We start from the raw sequence: 20,874 nt of genomic DNA on the forward strand, positions 1-20,874 counted from the left end.
TAGATGTGACATTGTCAGTTTGTGACAAATAGCCTCATTCCTACTTAAAATGACTGCAGCTTACAATAACCATAATGTTATGGTGTCAGTTTGCCTTTAGTTTAGAGTTTAGCTACCTTTGCATAGCTTTTGTTTGAGAACAATGACTTTGTATTTCATACTGAAAGAATGTGTGCTGTTTTTAGTACATATAAACAATCGTATTGTTTTATTTTCAACAGCATCATAAAACTACTCAATTCTAGATACAGTTTAATTACTGCCTGATAAGATTATGTAAATAATTATCATGTACTTCCCAAGAATCTGAGTGCCAAATTACTTGTTAATCTTTTTGCTTGTTCAGTCTGCCCCCTGGCGGTATAAAATGGAGATTTTGGCATTCCACAAGCTTTCTTAGATTCCTAAACAGATCATAACTTTTTAATGCAGGCAGCCTACAATATATTTTACACTACAGAAGGGAATATTCATAAGGTAGTCTTGTATACTTCTCAGTGAAAATTGCTCATGTTGTAGTGGGAGTTCTATAACCTCTCTCACCCTTTTGTATTTCCTCTTTAATAAATATAAATGAATCTTTTATGAATTGTCCAGAATAAAACTGTCCCAGTCAGAACATATATAATAAGGTAAACCTGTGGTAATGGCCCTATGGGTTTTGTTGGCCTTTTTGTGTGTTGATTTCTTTAGCAGTAGAGGATGAGTAGTCTTTATGTGCACTGGGCACTGCGCTCTATCTTCAGAGGTCTTTTCACCAAAATTGCCCAGTTCTGCTCTCACAGCTGGAGGTCGATAGCTGCTTTACAGAATAGATGGCTTCAGGGCACTGTAACTGCATCCCAGTTCCCAACAGGGTTTCCTGATAAACACATACACACATATCTCAGCAGTGCAGCTGCTATCCACCTGCATTATGAAACCTGCTAGATGGAACAGGAATATATATGGCGGGATCCAAAAGTCTGAGACTGAAATGAAATGATGGGCTTTCTTTCACTTAAACCTGACATGAACAAGGTTTTTGGGAAAAACAAGAGAAACATTAAATGAATGTTTAAGATTCTGCACTATTTATGTTTCTATTTGAGTTCTCTTTGGGAAAAAAAAAAGAAAAAAATGTAGAATTGGAAATTTAGAATGCACAATGCACACTCTTAAAATGAAAGCTTCCAAATGGGGTTTTCGCAGCTATGCGATAGACAGACGGACATTTTTGGTTCCCCAAAGACCCTTTCAGTGAACAGTTCTTAAAATAACAGTTTTTTCTTAGTGTGAAGAACATTTAAAAAGTCCAAAGAACCTTTTTGCCCTGTAAAGAATCTTTTGTAGAATGGAAAACTTCCATAAATGTTAACATTTTCTTCATGGACCCATCATTGTCAAGTATTTTGGACCCCACTTTATGTAATACATTTTTGCACGCAATGAAGAGCCTACAAGACCATAAAAACAGGTTAACCAGTTTATTTAATAGCAAATTGTGTATTTCTAGTTTTTCTCAATCGATTTCAAATTTCTCCAAACTCAGTTAACTACTCTCAGAACAGTTAACATGCATGCACCCTCAAAACACTGTACACAATTTTCTTAAATGTTTTCTTAGTAAAACAAACAGCCAACCAAAACTTAATTATATCAGGGGGGAAAAACAATTGCAGCTCGTTTTATTGCTTTTACAAAAATCACAAACTGTACCATTTTTCCAAACAAAATGATTTAATTGTTTGTTAAATTCTCAGTTGCACGTATGCTTTCAGTTAGTCCCAAATTGACTCAGTAATTGCAAATTTCCTGATTGTTTACACAGTCTCACCTCAATTACAACAATAATATGGTAAAAGAAAAGAAAAACAGTCAATTTGTTGCCTTGCTTTGGCCAAACTGTTTGAGATATCAAAAACCTGTCTGCAATTTAGCATCCTCAATGTCTTGGCTCGAGTTTTGTGGCGATGAGATTAAATTTCAGATCATGAGTTTTTCCCACATTAGCTGGCTTCCTGTTGGGTTGGCATATGACTTAGAATGCGAAAGCTGTTTGGCCCGATGAAATATATTAGTGTATTAAGTTTGGTTACTGTAGGTGAAATTCCTGACAGTAAATGGATTCCCGTTGTATTTCTGTTGTATTTGTCGCGTTCAGTGTAGATAGCTTTTAGCTGTTGTGGCGTGACAACGGTCGCGTCTGCTGTGTTCGAAATCTTCCCCTATACTCTCATTCACTATTCCCTACATCAGTCCACTAATACACTTGAAGGAGTGAATGGAAACAAGTGAGTGAATTCGGACACTGAGAGCACCGGAATGGTCGCTTTTGCATAGTTTGTGCTTGCTGTTTAATAATCATTTGACACTTAGTAGTAGTAAGTAGTAGGCCTAAGTAGCTCCAGTAGTAAGATGAAAATTTATCTTGAACTCTGTCATGGAAACTATGTTTAAACCTTAATTAAACAATTTCTAAATCACTTAAAATGAATTTATACGTGATGTGGCTGCAGCATGACGCGTGAATTCATTCGATGCACGACTCTCGCGGTTCATTATAGGTATTCTCTACCGAGTGTACATCCAAAGCCACTGGAAGGCAAGCCTGCAACCTTTAGCCAAAAAAGCATAACGCTAATGCTAACGCTCCGCCTCTGGCAGTATGCAGGGAAGGAGACCAGAGGCCGTTTTTTGAATGGATGTCAATAGATGAGAGGCTTCACCCTGCTGATTAAACAGCTTTTGTGGGGAAATAGCTAATCATTTAATTAATCGACAGCATGTTTGCTAATCTTCAGCATGTTTTACACTAAACAATGCTTTCGTTGGGAACTATATATAGATTTTAGCTTGATGAAAATTTATTTTTTTAAGAGAAGGCAGACTAGGGAAGGTTGCGTCAGGTAGGACTCATTTACGGCATTACCAAAAGCAAATACCACAGTACTGTTTAACAGATAGAACAACTGATGCTGTGTAAAAGCCACTGGAAGGCAAGCCTGCAACCTTTAGCCAAAAAAGCGTAACGGCTAATGCTAAGGCTCCGGCTGTGATGGTACACAGGGAAGGAGTTTTGAAAGGCGGGCACTGATGTCACTGCCATTACACGATAGGCTGAGAGGCGCCGCATGTGATTAAGTTAGCCGTTATGCTTTCTCCAATGGTAAGAGATACAGACCCTCTCATCTCCCTATAATATACAATCTCTGGTACATAGGTTGTACACTTGTTATTGCGGTGCATTGTGGGATTGAATGAGTGCACTCGATTATGTCCACTATGGTTTTGGACACCACAATTGGCTGTGCCCTCAAATAGTGCCCTATAGGTAAGGTTATAGGGGGCGATTTCGGACACAGCCACGCTGTTAGGGCTTGGGCCCTAATGAGATGGGGGAAAGGAAGAGGCGTAAAAGTGAGAGGTGGTTGAGAGGGAAGAAAAAGTGTATTAATGAGAGGGAGAAGAACCGTGGAGACAGATAAAGGGAGAGGGTATAGGAAGAGGAGATGGAGCAAGAACAGTTGAGAATGTATGAGAAAGCACAAGAAGAGTTGTGCTTGTTCAGTTTAGCATTATGTCTTTTTCACCCATTTATCTAATCCTGCTCTTACTCTGAGCACATGTACAGTATATTGATGAAGCTGGCTTCAATCTTCACAATAAAAGGAGAAGAGGGAGAAATGTGACTGGCCATCATGCCACAGTCAGTGTCCCAGGACAACGAGAAGGCAACATCACTATGTGTGCCACAATTTCAACCACTGTTATGGCACACAATACTGCCTTGGGGCAAAACAACACAGAAAGGCTCCTATACATTTTTAAAATCCCTCAAAGATATCCTCTTTCTCCAGGACCAAATGGAGTAAAATGTTGTAGTTGTTTGTGGACAATGTCCAATTCCACCTTTCAGCACTGGTGCAAGATTGGTTTGAGCATCACCCTCGTTTCAAGATGGTTTTCCTTCCACCATATTCTTCTTTTCTGAATCCATAATTTCTTCTCCTCTTGGAGATGGAAAGTATATAATCGCAACTCTTACAACCAAGTAAGCCTTCTTCAAGCAATGAATGAGGCCTGTGGAGAAGTTGAGGCACAAGCATGTCAAGGATGGTTCCAGCATTCACAGTGTTTTTTCTCAAGATGCATGACTCAAGAAAATATAAGCTGTGATGTAGATGGAATTCTCTGGCCAGATGTAATTGAGGCTGCATTTACACTGCAAGTCTTAAAGGTTATAGAGAGGATTTTTTTGCCGACTGAGAATCCAAAGACTGTTAGTGAGTTTTTGAAATGAGCGCATGCGTAAGAACAACCCTCCTCCTTCACAGCTCATTTCAAAGGAACGCCTCTCAAAACTCGTGCACGAGTATTGGAACACGAGTGTTTAGCACCGGCATTTGCTGTGTCGTGTTTTTTTGGATTCATTATGTCGGACTCACCGCAGGTAACTCATAATCTGCAGTTGTTACTCCTGTCTCCTGACAAAAACATTGCATGCAGCGCCTGTGGAGTGTGGAAAGTTACTGGAGAGCACAGCTGCGCTCGTCTCTAACAAAGAACGTCACGGCAGTGATTGACAAGCCAGAGGGGGCCAATCGTTTACACGATGATCACGTAAACGATTGGCTGATGTTTTTATGGTCCTGCCTCATGCACAGATGATGTATAATAATATTATTCCTTTCAGTGCACCTAATAGTCTTTCATCAGTTAGTAAAGACAGTTTCAAGTAATATTGCAAAAATGTATAAAACAAAACATCCTCTTTAGCACCTTTAATGCACAAATCCGATCTTTTGACCATATCCGATTTTTTGGCCACACTCTTAGCCTGGATTTTATATTTACTTAAAAATTTAATTACAATATACTTAAAATATTTAAGTTTGGTTGCATTACTTATAAAATATAAGTATATTCTACTAATTAAGTAATGTTAACTTAATAATTCGAGTTCATTTAACTTAAAATGTTTTGTAATATTAATTACTTTGTAGTTATTACACCTAGTATATTTAAGTTCAATGTACTAAGCAAGTTAACTTGCCACCAAACAAAACTCATCCATGCCTCCCATCATGCATTGCTGCATGAATAAATTATGAGCTGTATTGTCTCAGTAATTTTCTTTATTCTCACTATTTAAATTTTGCTGTTTTTCTGTGACTTTTTAGTAGCTTGTTTTCTAATGTTCAGAGCTGATCATCTTTTAACTTTGCTTGTCTGGTTGGTTTTAATGCAGTTAAAACTACCCAAACAAAATCTAATATTAAAAAGTCAAGGGTCAAGAGCTCATCTAAAACAAACCCTGACCTTGATGATGGTAAGACGTGCTTTAAAAATTGTGATTTTCTCCTTTGTTGAAAAACTATAAAAAGGTAAATGTTTGGAAAAAATGTCTGTAGAACAGCCAAAACAAATGTTCCAACTGCTCATCAACAGCTCCTTGAATTCACACACACCACGACAAAATGGCGTCATTACCTGCCGCAAACCAGTGTGTAGGAGGCGTGGTCAGGAGAAAAACTTCATAATTTAAGTGCATTTAACTTACATTTATTAACACATCCAAATACACCCACAAATTGTGTGAGCAATTTCTTTCACGTTGGACAAAGTTCCCACATCAATATAGAGCTGCGAATTTTTAGTGTGAGTGCATACAAGCACGTCTGCTTCATAAATACAACATTGAAGCTATATTTTAGTGAGCAAACGTGCCGCCCTCGCCGTTTGATGGCTTGGAATTACAATCGGAAATCGGATAGCGTGTTTAGACGTAGGTCGCATGTTCAGAGATCGGATATATGTATCGGATTTAAAACCACATTTGGAAGTGGCTCAGATCGGATACGAAAAAATCGGATCTCGTGTGGATTTTTGTGTTTACACGTGTGCAACTAATTCCGATCTGTGTCAGATGTGAGCAAAAGATTGAACTTTTTTGTGCCAGTGCAAACGAAGCCTGAGAGGCGAGATAATTTTTTGGTGGAAACTCAGTGTCATTAAAAAAAAAAAAAAAAATCATTTGGACATTTATACTAAATTAGCATAGAATGCTGCAACTGTGTAAATACTGTAACTGATTAAATACATCATATTGCAGCAAATCTGCATTAAAGACTGAAAAAAAATGATAATGTTGACAGTGAAGAGAAGTTCTGGAGAACGCTATTTACAATAACATAAGGCCTCCACCAGATGGTGGTGTTGGACACAATTATGATGAAAATAACCATGAGAGAGACAATATGGGATCAGAAAAGTGAGCTCTCTTGTTTTGAGAGACTGGCAGTAGAGTTTATTCATGAAAAGGAAAATAACCGAATGAAAAAGGCATATGTTCTGATTAATTCAATTTGAACTATATTTATCTTTTTTCATGTGTCTTATAAAGATATTACATTTGAATTGTACACTTAAATTATAAATCAATATTAAACTGACTATTTCTGTTATCATAATAGAAAGATTTAAAGTCTTATGATGTGCATTTATAGTGCCACAATGATATTTTGTTAATTGCTGTAAAGGCTTTGTAAGCCAGCCAGCAATACAGACAGACAGACAAACCATTGCTGTAGTTGCTTTTCTCCCCAATGGACATATTTGTAATTAATATGTGTGCTTTCAAGACTACAAAAGCATGTTGATATAAGCATTAAGCCAATGATTTCCAGTGATACATGAGTCACATTTGTTTTATCTTTGTCACTAAGAGCAGTAGAACAGCAGCAGTAATTCAGTAATGCATGCAGAATCGTTTTAAATATTTATTGCAACATATTTTTCCCCAAAGCTTTAGTATAATAGTTTAACCACCGGATGCCCGGTGGCACATCATAGCATCATTTACTGAGTCATAACTTGCTGTCTGTTATCTGAGACTTCTTGTGAACTTGTAGCTTACATGCTAATCTTTTTGTGTCCAGCACCTGACCCGTCCCTGTTACACAAATATTTTAACTGCAAACAAGATTTATTTAGCTCTGTCTGTGTCTATGACCTTACTTCATAATGACCTTCTTTGATGCAGCAAATAAACTCCATGTTTTCTTTCTTTGTACACACTATTCAAGCCAACTGATTTTTATTCAGTCAGTGCTGTAAGGTGCATTGCAAAGTACAAGGACAGCCTCTTTTACTCAAGCTCAAGGCTTACTGGTGTTTTTTCTTCTCCTTCTTTCTAATTTGTAATGTATTGCCTCTCTGGTGTTTTTCAAAGAAATGTACACAACTCAGCAAATTTCCAGCTTATTTAAAAGCAATTCCAATATTTCTGACAGGTTGTTATTCTTCTAACAAATAAGTAACTGTTTGAGCTCAGAAGAAATGTGTGCTCTGATCCGAAAAGTTTTAAATACATTATATGCAACTTCTGCTTGGGAGCTGGGCTAGAGTAGCCTAAATGTTACTTTCTATTGTTCTTTTTACATTTATACACTACTGTTCAAAAGTTTGGCTAAGTAGGCCTACTTTTTTTTTTTTTTTTTTTTTTTGGAATATTTTAGTTTTATTGAACTTTTTCAGCATCACTGTTTTCACAAAAATATTAAGCAGCATAACATTAATAATAATAATAATAAATGTATCTTAAACACCAAATCAGCATATTAGAACGATTTCTGAAGGATCATGTGACACCGAAGACTGCAGTAATGATGCTGAAAATTCAGCTTTGCCATCACAGGAATAATTAAAAGTTTTGAAATGCATTATTCACACTATGATTTTTTTACTGTATTTTTTATTAAAAAAAAATAAATAAATGCCAGCTTGCGAGCATAACAGACTAGTTTTTGTTAGGCTATAGTTTTTTGTTAAGTCTTGGTTTTGCATCAGTTGGGGTGACCTGAGCGGACAGTGAAAGAGTTAAAGACATTCAGGCCAACTTCATTCAACAATGTGGGTGTCTGGCAAATGATAGTTGCACAACAGTCTCGCCTCAGTAGACTGCAAGAAAGGCCAGTGTCAAACAAAGAGGGGGCAGAGAGAGACGAGAGATGGAGGATTGGGGGATGGGTAATGCATAAGTCACAGACAAGAGAATGACCTTGTGGTCTTTGTGTAGACTAGCCTACATCTTGAAATACTGCTCCCCATACCCACAAACACTAAGACAACAGAACAACAATTTACTTACCTAAACTTCAGCTTTTGAGTCCTACTTTGATCCACTGCATAATTTAGACCAACATTTTTTTTTCTTGATAAACAGATTATTTTGACCATATTTAGCAACATAATGATATGATGAGATTTTAATGCTGCTTTTGATGGACTTTCTCCTTCTCTCTCTCTCTCAACTTTTGCACTTCCTGCTTCCAGCTTTTATCTTTTTTTTTTCTTCTCTCAATCAGTAATGACTAACTCCCAAGATTATCACTCAGTGTCCTTCTCTCTGTAGAGAGCTGATGGGCTTTGATGGGAAATATCTCTTTTGCATCTCTCAAACACATCTAACTACATTGGGGAGGCTCCTCTCTAAAGAGGATGTTATAATTGCAATGAACTTCTTAACATATTTTCAGTTGATTGGTGCTTTTTGAAATTTAGTTCAAAAAATATTTATGCTGTAGGTGGAACTTGTAGCTGGAATCCGTTTAATCAAATTGCCCTGAATGTGCTGGTAAAAAAAAACAACGTTATGTTGATTGTTCACGCTGTCGTAAAGTACAGACTGATTCCTTATGATGTTACATAAGCTTTTACATAAGCTTTATGTGTAGGCTACTTATCTTTGTGGAACAAAGTTAAATTAAGAGCAGTCCTCAGATAAGGTCACTGACAGGTTGTTTGCACAAGTCAGAGTGTCTATCAGAGCATCTTATTCCAACAAATTATTCCCTGAAGAAAAGACAGCAATTATGATGTCAACTGCATAATTGTTTCCATGTAGGCTACTATGGAATTGTAACCTAAGATGCTTTATGCTCTTTCCTCAATGTTTTTCCCCACCTATGTGCTGTGCATAATTATACTATTCTATGTACAAATAACAATTTTGTGTAACATTTAATAGCTCAGCTGTATGTCTATTTGTATATAATACACTCTTAAAAATCTTAAAAGTCCTGGATTGAGCCTTTTAGGTCGTATTGCGATTTTTTCCAGTGGGTATTTTTTGTGTTACCCAGATACTGGGGGTTGAGTTATTTATCGCGGGCTTTTTACGGCCTCTTCAGGGGAGAGCAGTGCAGCTCCGTTAAATTGGTGCATGCAAGTCTTCGGTAAAATACAGGTTTGTGTACGTTTTATTTTATATAAAAATTCGTTATTGTTCTTTATATCGTTTAATTTTATGCAAAGATGTAGTGTGACTCACCTAAACGAGTATCGCGTCGGTCTTTTCACTGATGGAAACGCCTGATGCCTTGCATAAAATGTATGATTTTATTCAAAAAACAAACAAACAAAAAAAACAGAATATAAATACTTAGGATGTTAAAATATGTTCTCAGAATTGTACACTGATTATTTATGGGCAGATTATGGAATCAGTCACTCTGTCACAGCATTTTTCGACTACGAGTGAAACGCTTGGCTGCGGTCTGAAGTTAGCAGTTCTCCGGTCGAATGCGAGCCATCTCCGGCACGAGATCCAGCGCCGTTACGGTGGAAACAGGACAAGAGAGACTGGTCGATTACACTTGAATTACTTCTAAATGTTTAATTTTTTTACTTCTAATATTTGTTAAACGAGCTTGAATGTAGGCAATATTAAAAACCACATAAAATATTCTATGCTATAAAATATAACCGAAAATAGGCTAAATTATCATGCAATCCTGTGGAGTATTTAAAAAAAAAAAAAAAATTTAGAGGATTTAAGTTAATCCATAAACATTAATTTATGTATGAAGTAAAAAAATAAATAAGAATAAGCTCGTATTATAGTAAAACTGAATCAACTCATTATGCTAGGTTAAATAAACAACCCATGTTCTGTCAGATTTCCTTTACAGACAGTTTCCTTTAACCAGTCTGTTTTGTTTTTAGTTTTTTTGTTTTTACCTCAGATATCTTAATGCATATTGTTTGCAGCACACATGAAAGGAGATAATAGGTGATATAATCACTGACATTTAATGTGACCGAGATAAAACAGCTGAAGCCTAGAAATGCCTAGAAATCCTTAAGAAGATCCTTGTTCCATGTGAAATATCTCCTTTCAGGCCTTAAAGAAAGTTGTTTATTACATTATATTACATTACATTATATTACAGTGCATTAAGATTTTCTAGTTTGGATGATTTTCTATTGCATATTCTTGTCTTGAATGTGTTGGTGCTCCAAATTATTTAACAAAGTCTCTACACAAATGGTAAGTGAAATTGATCTTCAGTATTGAATAGAATCACTGTTCAGGCTCGGCTTTGCTGGTCAAATGAAACCTTGAGAACAGGTGTTTCCAAAAGCTGCAACCAGACAGAAAGTTACTTGAAGCGGTAAGACCTTTAAGTACAGTAGATTTGTGTTACGAGTATGAGTGAGTATGGTAGAGAGAACCATAGAGAATTGTGACATTGTAAGCTATTAAAATGTGTTTAAATGCACAAAAGCTACTTACAAACCAAAACAATAATAAATTGGGATTATTCCAACTGTGTATAGCAGGGGTCTTTAATAGAGGCTCTGCTATGATACAGTAGGCAGTCGGCCAAATGTTCTTTGATCTCAAATTATTTTCTGAATATGCGTTAAACAAAAATACAATATATTATTTATCTTCAAACAAAGATAAAGTTAAGTAGCTAAAGATCAGAAAAATGTTTCATCCCACATTAAATTGTATTAAGGGAAATTTAAATGTACAAGTATATCTGTACATCAGTAATGAATATTTTAAAAGCTCTGCAATATAAGCAACAAGAAATATGTACATTCTGTACTACAGTATACACAAGTTGATGTTAATATTAGTAAGTCCATCTCTCTATTCACCAAGGAATTCTTGGCCTGAAAAAGGTTGATAATCCCTGCTGGGATTTTAATGAGTTCCCCCTCATTAAAAGTATGGAGTCTGAAAGTTGTCTCTCTTAGATTGCAACTTCTTTGCAGATCTTAACTAATCAAACTAAATGAATAAGTAGTATTTTAAAAAAAAACATATTTTTTCTAACAATGAGTAAAATTGATTTGTATTTCAGTGAAACACAGTCAGAGAAATGCTGGTTCAGCTCTGCTGCCCTGAATATCTAATGGCATGTTCAGGTGAGTAATGATAAAAATGAGTTTGCTTGCCAAACTAAAAATATTCTTTTTGGGTTTTTTGTACATGATTAGATACACTCTTGTAAAAATGATTCTAAACAGTACCAACTTGGGGTTATTTGGCATGTAATGATAGCAGAAACCTTTTTGGTGCTGAATAGAACCCTTTTATAAGGTTCCATAAAGAACCATGCTTTGAAAGTGCTATATAGAACCTTGTACTACAGGGCTGTTGAATGCTTGAATTTGATTGGTTGACGAATGTTCTAAGGTGTGCAGTTATTTTCAGGGAAACACACGGCTAAAGTAGTTCCAGGCAGGTATTGACCGCATTACAGTTCCATATCACTTCACGTATCTAAATGTAATCAGAGTCTTGAGCTGTGGTAACCGTATATAAGCGGAATAATTGACGCTTTGCGTCAAGGCCGCATTACCACCTCGGGTGTGCGTTATTTTCTAAGAATTTAACGGCCCATTTGTCACTGGTTATGTTTATGCATAAAGTGAATTGAAAAACAATCTAACAATATGGATCATAAATTCAATATCTCTATTTGTGGAGAAGAACAGAGCTGCTCACACAGCTGCTTATATGTTCTGTTAAACTAAAAAGAGAAAAATACATGATTGGTAGGAAACTAGTTACAATTTTTTAATTTAAAATGTATTGACATTTTAAGAAAGAAAGCATTTACCTGTTGAGAGTGTGTTGAAAGTCTGTAACTGAATGGCTGACCTCCAGAAAATCAGTAATGAGGTGGCTTTGACAGTTACAGATTTGAAAAACAAAAAGGAACCCTGAGAGAAAGAACCATTTCAGCATATAAAGGGTATCATTCAGTATGTTACAGTTCTAAATAGAACTGTTACTATATGTAAAAAACCTTTAAAGAACCTTCTCTTTTTTTGAGAGTGTATGTCTAAGCAAAGTCTCTCAAAGAAATGTCATCCTTGACTTAATTCATAGTTATTGCTTACAGCAACTTAGTGTCCTAATTTTAGAGTGTGCATGTTTGTTTAAAGAGTGTGTGTGTGTGTGTGTGTGTGTGTGTGTGTGTGTGTGTGTGTGTGTGTGTGTGTGTGTGTGTGTGTGTGTGTGTGTGTGTGTGTGTGTGTGTGTGTGTGTGTGTGTGTGTGTGTGTGTGTGTGTGTGTGTGTGTGTGTGTGTGTGTGTGTTGCCAACATCTCCAGTGTCCTCTGCTAGTGAAAACCCCTGTGGCAGATCTCCATTTGGGTGTGCATTTGTTGCTAGGATACAGCAAACCCCTGTAGTTCACCCTGAGCCTTCATGTAAATATGTACAGGACTTTGAATTACCCAAAGATTTAGAGTTACAGAAACATTGAGTCAGTGTGAGGCACTTAAATTCCCCAAATTACATTCAAAAAGATATGTATTACAGAATGAGTCACTTGAGTTAAACACATAGTCTGTTGATGTCAGTGTGGAGGAAATTGACTCTTTGCTAAAACCTGCCTTTCATTTTCATTTCAGTTAGTTGCAGAGTTGAAGTTTTTCATCTTTTATTTGTATGCTATTTTATTTCAGCTTTATTTTAATTAATGAAATGATTCTTAATAGTTTTAATGTACAATAACTGGTGAAGGGTCAGGTTTATTTATTCATTTATTTTAGATTTGACTAATTATGAGATTTAGTTCATATTTTAATCAAACCACAATTTCATGCGTTTATTGCCAGGTGAATACGGCAATTCCGCATTTTAATTTTGACATTGGTCCCAATGGCCTTCTAATCGCACTCAAGCGCAACAGCTGGGTTCTGAAATTAAAAGCTCCATTCATTTTCTCTATAAGGAAATTGATTTTGAATAACTTAAACCTTTAAAGACAGCCCTTCTACAAGCTAAGAGGTTATTAATCCATGGTTTTTGCTTCTGCTGAAGCTGTTAGCCCACATTATTTCAGCTTATTTTTAAAATAATCGTGTTTATCAGTGGAATTCCTGGTGAAAAACTACATTACAAATGATTCTGTACATACAATCAGATTTTGTCTTTTTGTCTGATTTTCAAATCAAAGTTTGTTGTGTTGTGATTCACCTCATAGCTGATTGGCTTGGTTCATGGCTTAAAACTCTTTAACGAAGATTATTTTAAAATCCCTATTGGAAAAATTAATGAAAAAAAAAACAAAAAACTTCCAGAACTAGTGCCACTGAAAAAGGGGGCAGACACTTTTGCACTCTATTAGACTTGGTTCTCTTTATAGTCTAAAACATGACATGACTGGCCTGCTTAAATCTCATCCCCACTGTACCTCACTGTAAAATACTGTAGTACTCTCATCATGCAGGCTGTTACATAAATTGTTCTGTAGTTGTGGGGGTAGGGGTAGAGGGACGACACTGACAAGCTGGTGGTGATATCCAGGTCACATTCAGACCGTTGGGAACGCTTGCCTTCTTTGCAGGTTACCTCTTATCTAAAGACTTCACACAGGAATAAAGCTGTAGACAGTGTTTCTCTGCAAAGATAACTTCTTTAAATACAGCATGTGAAAAGTTAATAAAGCTCTGAATCATTCATAAGGGTTTGATAAGTATTGTCAGCGTGGGATGTGTATTCAAATGTAACATCTAAACTGCATCAAGGGATGCTGTGATTTGTCATTCTCAAGTCATGTGGCGAAAGCTGGAAAAATTATATTCTACCCCAAACTAAAATAAACGTAATCTGCTTTGGCAGACATGAAAGATAAGCACATGGCTTGAAGATGTTGTGGCAATCAAAAATGCTGTGTTGACAGATTAAACAATGACCCCATTATGCCAGAACCTCTGCATTATATTCCACTGTATTTCCAGCTCATGATAAATGATGAACAGGCAGTTGCCATGGTGACCGTCTCTAGTCAAGCATTTGAAGAGGAAGGGTAAGATATAGAAACGAAAAAGGGGGAAGGGGCAGAAAGAGAGGTTTGCTGAGTCTTGGCTTGTGTCAGAGGAAGGCCTCTGTTCAATGTGTGGGTGCTGAAGCTGCAGAGCAGCCTGGGGAACAGGGCTAATGAAATGCAAACTATCAATCTGTCTTCATTTTGCTAATGAAGGGACATACATGTACGCTTGTTTTAATTGGGAATCCTTCTGCTGTACTCCTGTTGAGTCTAGAGGTGCAGTTGTGGAGGAGGGACTGACCTCTCCAAGCAAATTTGCCAGACCAAAAAGCTTTTTCACAATAACATACACAGTTTAATTGGTTTCAATTGACTGGCCATTCTATTAATTAGACTATTCTATTCTATTCTATTCTATTCTGTTCTATAGAACTTATGATGCGTTCACACCATGTCATACACTCAAAAAAAAAAAAAAAAAAAAAAAAAAAAGATGCTGTTCAGTTTATTTAAACAATTTATTTTGATTTAACCCCATTGTATCAGGTTTCTGGTTTAAATGTGATTGATTCATGTTAAATTGACTTGAAATGAATACTCTTTGACTTAACTTGATGTTTTCATATTAAGATAACATGTTTCAATCAAATAACCCAACCAGGAGTTAATCAAACAGGACTTCCCATCATGCTTTGCAAAGGGGCTGAACTGAGAAAGTAAATGTTGAAATAAAGTGTTATTTTAAGCATTTTTTCACAACATGAGAAAATGGAGTGTCTTTTTAATGTTTACTGTTCTGTTATGTTGGTATTTAAAAGTTTGTTATGTTAATGGTTTTGGGGGTTACCATTGTGGAGAAGTGTAGCGCTTGGGTTGAGGACCAGCTAACAAAAAAATCATTTCACATTAATAATGAAGTGTTCACTATGGTAGTGCTTTGGATAGTGTATCCAAAAGCACCATAAACATTGGAACATCATTATTTGCATAAATCAAATTAAATTTAAATCTAGTTGAAAAACAATATAGGTATTCATTAAGTTACCAAAACTATACATGAACAAGACATTAACTAGTTGGTGTAACAAGGCAGAATTTTTTTGAATTAAAGTGCGTCACCAGTAACACAATACAAACATTTTGAATCAACTAGTTGTAAAGAAGTTACATTGACATATTAAAATCATGTTTAATCTACAAATGTATATTGTGTTCATATATATATATATATATATATATATATATATATATATATATATATATATATATATATATATATATATATATATATATCTACGATCAGGCACAACATTATGACCACCTTCCTAATATTGTGTTGGTCCTCCTTTTGCTTTCAAAACAGCCCTGACCCATCGAGGCATGGACTCCACTAGACCCCTGAAGGTGTGCTGTGGTATCTGGCACCAGGATGTTAGCAACAGGCCAAGTCAACACCTCAACACCGCCCATGACCATGACCATCATCGAGAAACGTGATGCAGGCATAAATTTTCCTCCCCCTTCATATCTGTCATTACTGTTCTATTAATGTTCACTTGCTATATATGTATATAGTATTCCTAATGCAATTTGGCTAGATGCTAACTGCATTTCATTGGCTTTGTATTGGCTTTTGCATTGATAATCAATAGAACATTTGAGGTCAAATTAATGGAAACAATTACACAATATGTCGATAAATGTGATTTCATGAACATAAAAATAAATTAAAAAATGACCAGTTTAAGTAATAGAAAGAACAATATTGTACCAAAGAGATAATCTTTTTAACCATTTTGAAGTGTTTGTGCATGTGTGTTTTGAGTGGGTGTGTGAATGTGAAAGTATTAGTTTCTGTTTGCCTTCACCCGGATCTAGGACTGTGCCTTTTGTGCTGTGGGAATAGCTTGTGTTTTAAAGGTACTGGTTGTTGCCTGGCACCATTAAAGTGTATAAGGCTTTGCCACAGCTGGGTTCATTATACCTGCAAAATTGCTATTATGATCAAAGGCATGAATGCAACATGAGAAGCCGGAGTCTCAATGGACAGAAGCTTTGCACAGCAAACACACAAACACACTTTGCCTGTACAGATCCACAAATTGGCCACACTTTTTGCACTTTATTTATCATTGTTTCCCACACTCAGTTTTAACAACTTTTCATTTCATTACCACATAAAATATATACGTATTTGTCAACGGTACAGCGGTTCAAGCTACATTCTCCATTGTGTGCATGTGTTCTGCTGTTCTCGTCAGTTATATTCATTTGCGATGTTTATGATTATATTAAGGCTACTTTGAGTCTTGCTCTGCTAATAATCCTCCCTGATGAGGCCATAACTAACATGTGGAATTCAACATGTCTGTATATGGGAACAGGCAGTAATTAGTAATGTGGTTATGTTTAGTTTTGAGGATGGGGGTCTGAAAAATGGATATCATGTTTTTAAAATCTAGCTGTCACATGTAGTTTTGTTTTCTGTGTTCTGTTCCTGGTCCTGCCCAGCTCAAAGTCTCCTGTGTCTTCAGAGTTCCCATCTAGCCTCCCTCTCCCACCTCCTCTTCCAAAATCAGCCAGTCCGTCAGCCCCATCTCCGCTGGTTCCCTTCAGCCCCTTGACATATCCTCCTATAATGCCATTCTGTGTGGATCTGCCTTGGGTTTTTGGTCTCCAGCTCGCCCCAGTCAAGAGGATCCCCCGGTTCCACCTCAAGCCGCTGATCTTGTCACTCCACCTCAGCCCGTCGACCTGTGCGCTCCCTTTCTTGGCTCCAGATGCCATCGTCCTTACGGCTCCACCTGGCTCCCTCGTCCCTCTGGCTTCTTCTTGATCAGCTGCTCTCTGTCTCTCAGTCTCAACCCCTTCGGCTCCTTCTGGCTCCACCTTCCCTTCTGCTCCACTTCAGTCCTCAGTCCCAATGGCTCAACCTCAGTCCTTAGGTTCCCTTGCTTCAGCTCGGATGCTCATCACTGCTTCTCTTCCATCGGTGTCATCAGGTCCCATCTGTTCTCTGTCTGTGCATGAGGCCAATGGAGGTGGAGCCCTATGTCCATCAGTCGTCCCTCAGGTGTCGTCAGCCATGGCTTCACCATGGCTCCTCCCTATTGTTGTGGGCTATCATCCTGCCTGTTCTCTGGGTCTCCGTCTGGCTCCTGCTTCTCCTGGATCCTTCCTGGCTCCTCCCACCCTCATCGCCACCCTGGTGTCTCCCTTTGTCACCTAACCTGGTTTACTGGCTTCCGCCTGCTCCAAGTCCTCTTCCAGAGCCCCCACCCTCTCTCCTCAATTGGACTTTGTTTACAGCTTGGGGGCTCGCCTTCTAGAAGGGGGATGTGATGTCACGTGTAGTTCTGTTTTGGTTTCGTTTTCTATGTTCTGTTGCCATTTTGCCTGTACTCCTTTTGCTCGTTTGTTTCCATGGTTATTCATTTTTTCTAAGTTACACTAAACATACTCCATGTATTTAAACCCTGAGTTTCCTTATTTGTCCAGTCTCGTTTATGTTATGTTTTTCCATGATCCTCCTGAATGTTTATTATTAGATTGTTAAATATAATATTAGATTGTGCACTCATTGCAGCTGCTTAAACCATTACACTAACTTAATATCCACCACTATTCAAACAGTCTTTTTTTGTTTGTTTGTTTGTTTGTTTGTTTGTTTTTCAAAAGAATACTCACCATGGCCATTTATTTGATCAAAAATACAGTAATATTGTGAAATATTATTACAATTTTATATTTATATTAATTTGTATTTATTTTATATTATATTCATTTTATTTATATTATATTAAAATTCTATTTTAATATATTTTGAAATGTAATTTATTCCTGTGTAATGTATTCCCGTCACACGATCCTTCAGAAATCATTCTAATATGCTCAATAAATATTTCTATTATTATTATCAATGTTGAAAACAGTAATGCTTAATATATTTTATGGAAACTGATACATTTTTAACTCTGCTGAATAAAAAGTGCAAAAAAACAGCATGTATTTGAAATAGAAATATTTTGTAACATTATAAATGTCATTACGTCACTTTTACTCAATTTAATGCATTTAATCCACCAGTTTCTTTCAAAAAAGTATATGTTTAGATATGCAATAGTATGGTAATATTTGAAGAATGAAAACATTAATGTGACGCATCCCTTATGAGACCGCCCTGCGTTTACCAGCCGTGTTGCTAAATGACACTGAGGGCCACTTTTGCCATCTACATAGTAACGCACAGGGCTCCTGCATAAAAGCTGCAGTATTTATTTATTTATTTAATATGGACATAGCAATAACATTGGACAAACCAGATGCATTGTTTAAAGTGTTATAGCACATGTGCTAATTTTCAACACGTGTCCATAGGGACTTTTATAACAGAAAAAAAAAAAACACATTATTCTCCCATTTGATGCCTTGTGAGAGAAAATAGGTTGCATATTCTCTGTACATGTACTGAATCTAGTCTTATGTTTTATATATATATATATATATATATATATATATATATATATATATATATATATATATATATAAATATTACCATGTCCTTATTCAGTTATTCAATTCCTCGTTATTCGTGTGAGCTATTGATAACTTTTTAAACATGCGTTGAAAACCATAAAGAAGAGCCTTACATCAGAAAAGTACAGTAGAAGCCCTATACTATGCATGTCCAGGTGCTGGAGTCTGATTAGAGAGAACCGCACCCTCTCCCACCCACTCGGTGAGCCAGTACATGGCCCCCGAGGAGAGCTAAGACTCATACACCTTCCACATACTGCATGGACAGAGCATGAATGAATTCAGCAAAGTTCATGAAAATGCCTGAAGTGAGTGTCACATAAAAGTAATGAGCCATGCTTTGAAAGGATTCAACAGGTAAATTTTTTTTACTAAAACATGATTTATCACTGATTTGAAATATTCGTAATCTTCAGTGTTTACAGGGAAAATAACTATGTACTGAAACATTAGCTTCTCTGAAATGATTATTAAAGACACTGAGGTGAAAAACAAAGTGGAGATGGGCAGTGTCAGTAACATCTCAATGAAACATCTGTAATCAAGTATGTACCAAGTATAATGTATAATGTTTCTCTATGAATTATAAGTAAAAATAAGATAAGTAAATATATTTTCCTAATTTCAAATCTTGAATTCTGAAGGATTATTATTTCATCGTTATTAACAGTCCCTGCTCTCTCCCTATAATACAAAGGAAGCTACAGGCTCAATTGGAAATGACTTCCACATTAGTGGTAGAACCCCTGGAGAGAGAGAGAGCAGAATCACTTATGCTATCATGATGAAAAGATGTAGTGTTCTCTCTCTAATTGCAGCAACACCCATTTTTCCACATGGATTGTAGTGGCTTCCTTTTATTGGTAGCCACTTAAAGGATTAGTCCACTTTAAAATAAAATTTTCCTGATAATTTACTCACCCCCATGTCATCCAAGATGTTCAAATGAAGGTTTTTGATGAAAACATTCCAGGATTATTCTCCTATAGTGGACTTCAATGGCCTCCAGACGGTTGAAGGTCAAAATTACAGTTTCAGTGCAGCTTCAAAGGGCTTTAAACGATACCGGACGAGGAATAACTAGAGAAACGATAGGTCATTTTAGAAAAAAATACAACTGTATATGCTTTATATAAACAATGATCACCTTGCACGTGCTTCCGCTTTCCGTATTCTTCAAAAAGCTTAAGCTGTATGTCCTACGCCTTCCCTATTCTACTTAGGGAAAAAAATGGAACTGGCGCCGCATTCGTTCCGTAAGTAGAATAGGGAAGGCGTAGGACATTCACACTGTAAAAAATGACCGTGATTTTAACAGTAAAAGACTGTAAAAATGCTACGGTGAAAAACTGTCAATTGGTTTACAAAAAGTTTCCGTACTATATACGGTGAATAACTGTAATAGATCTAACAGTACATTTAATGTAATTTTACGGTAAAATACCATTAAATTCACAGTTTTTGGAAATGAAAAATAACAATTCATTGTAAAATTGACAGTGAAAAAACGTAAATTTACATTCCCACAATTCCTTGCGTGACACTTCACATTTGATATATTTTTCGTTGAAATAACTCTGTTTCTTCTTAGTTTTTCTCATTTTTTTCTAATCAGTTATGTACATTAGGGTTTTATGTTACATCTAATGTTGTTAAATTAATGTTTATTGCATTTTTAAAATTTCATGCATGTTACCATGATGGTGTTTAGTGTGTGTGAATGACACTGTGTGCACCTTCTATATATTAATATTGTCCTTCTCAGCTTGTGGAAAAGCTGCTTGTGATGAACTTTGATTTATTGTATGACTCTTATCACCACTGTGTTTGGTGACTGTCAGTGTATTATAAAGGTACAAAACAGATATTAGTACTTCATTAGGTTGGTAAATTAACATTATATCAGTTAATGAAATACGTTATTGTACCGTAAATTTAACTGATTTTTTTTTTTTACGTTGCTACTGTATTTTTTACAGTAAAGTTCTGGCAACCACAGCTGCCGGTTTTTTACCGTAAATTTTACTGGGATTTTTTTTTACAGTGCAACGTAAGCTTTTTGAAGAATACGGAAAGCAGAAGCATGTGCAAGGAGATCATTTGTTTATATAAAGCAAATACATTTGTATTTTTTTTTCTCGAAATGACCGATCGTTTCTCTAGATAAGACCCTTATTCCTTGTCTGGTTTCGTTTAAAGCCCTTTGAAGCTGCACTGAAACTGAATTTTGACCTTCAACCCTTTGGAGGCCATTGAAGTCCACTATAAGGAGAATAAT

The sequence above is a fragment of the Chanodichthys erythropterus genome, chromosome 16 (assembly GCF_024489055.1).
Source record: "Chanodichthys erythropterus isolate Z2021 chromosome 16, ASM2448905v1, whole genome shotgun sequence".
Classification (NCBI taxonomy): Eukaryota; Metazoa; Chordata; class Actinopteri; order Cypriniformes; family Xenocyprididae; genus Chanodichthys; species Chanodichthys erythropterus.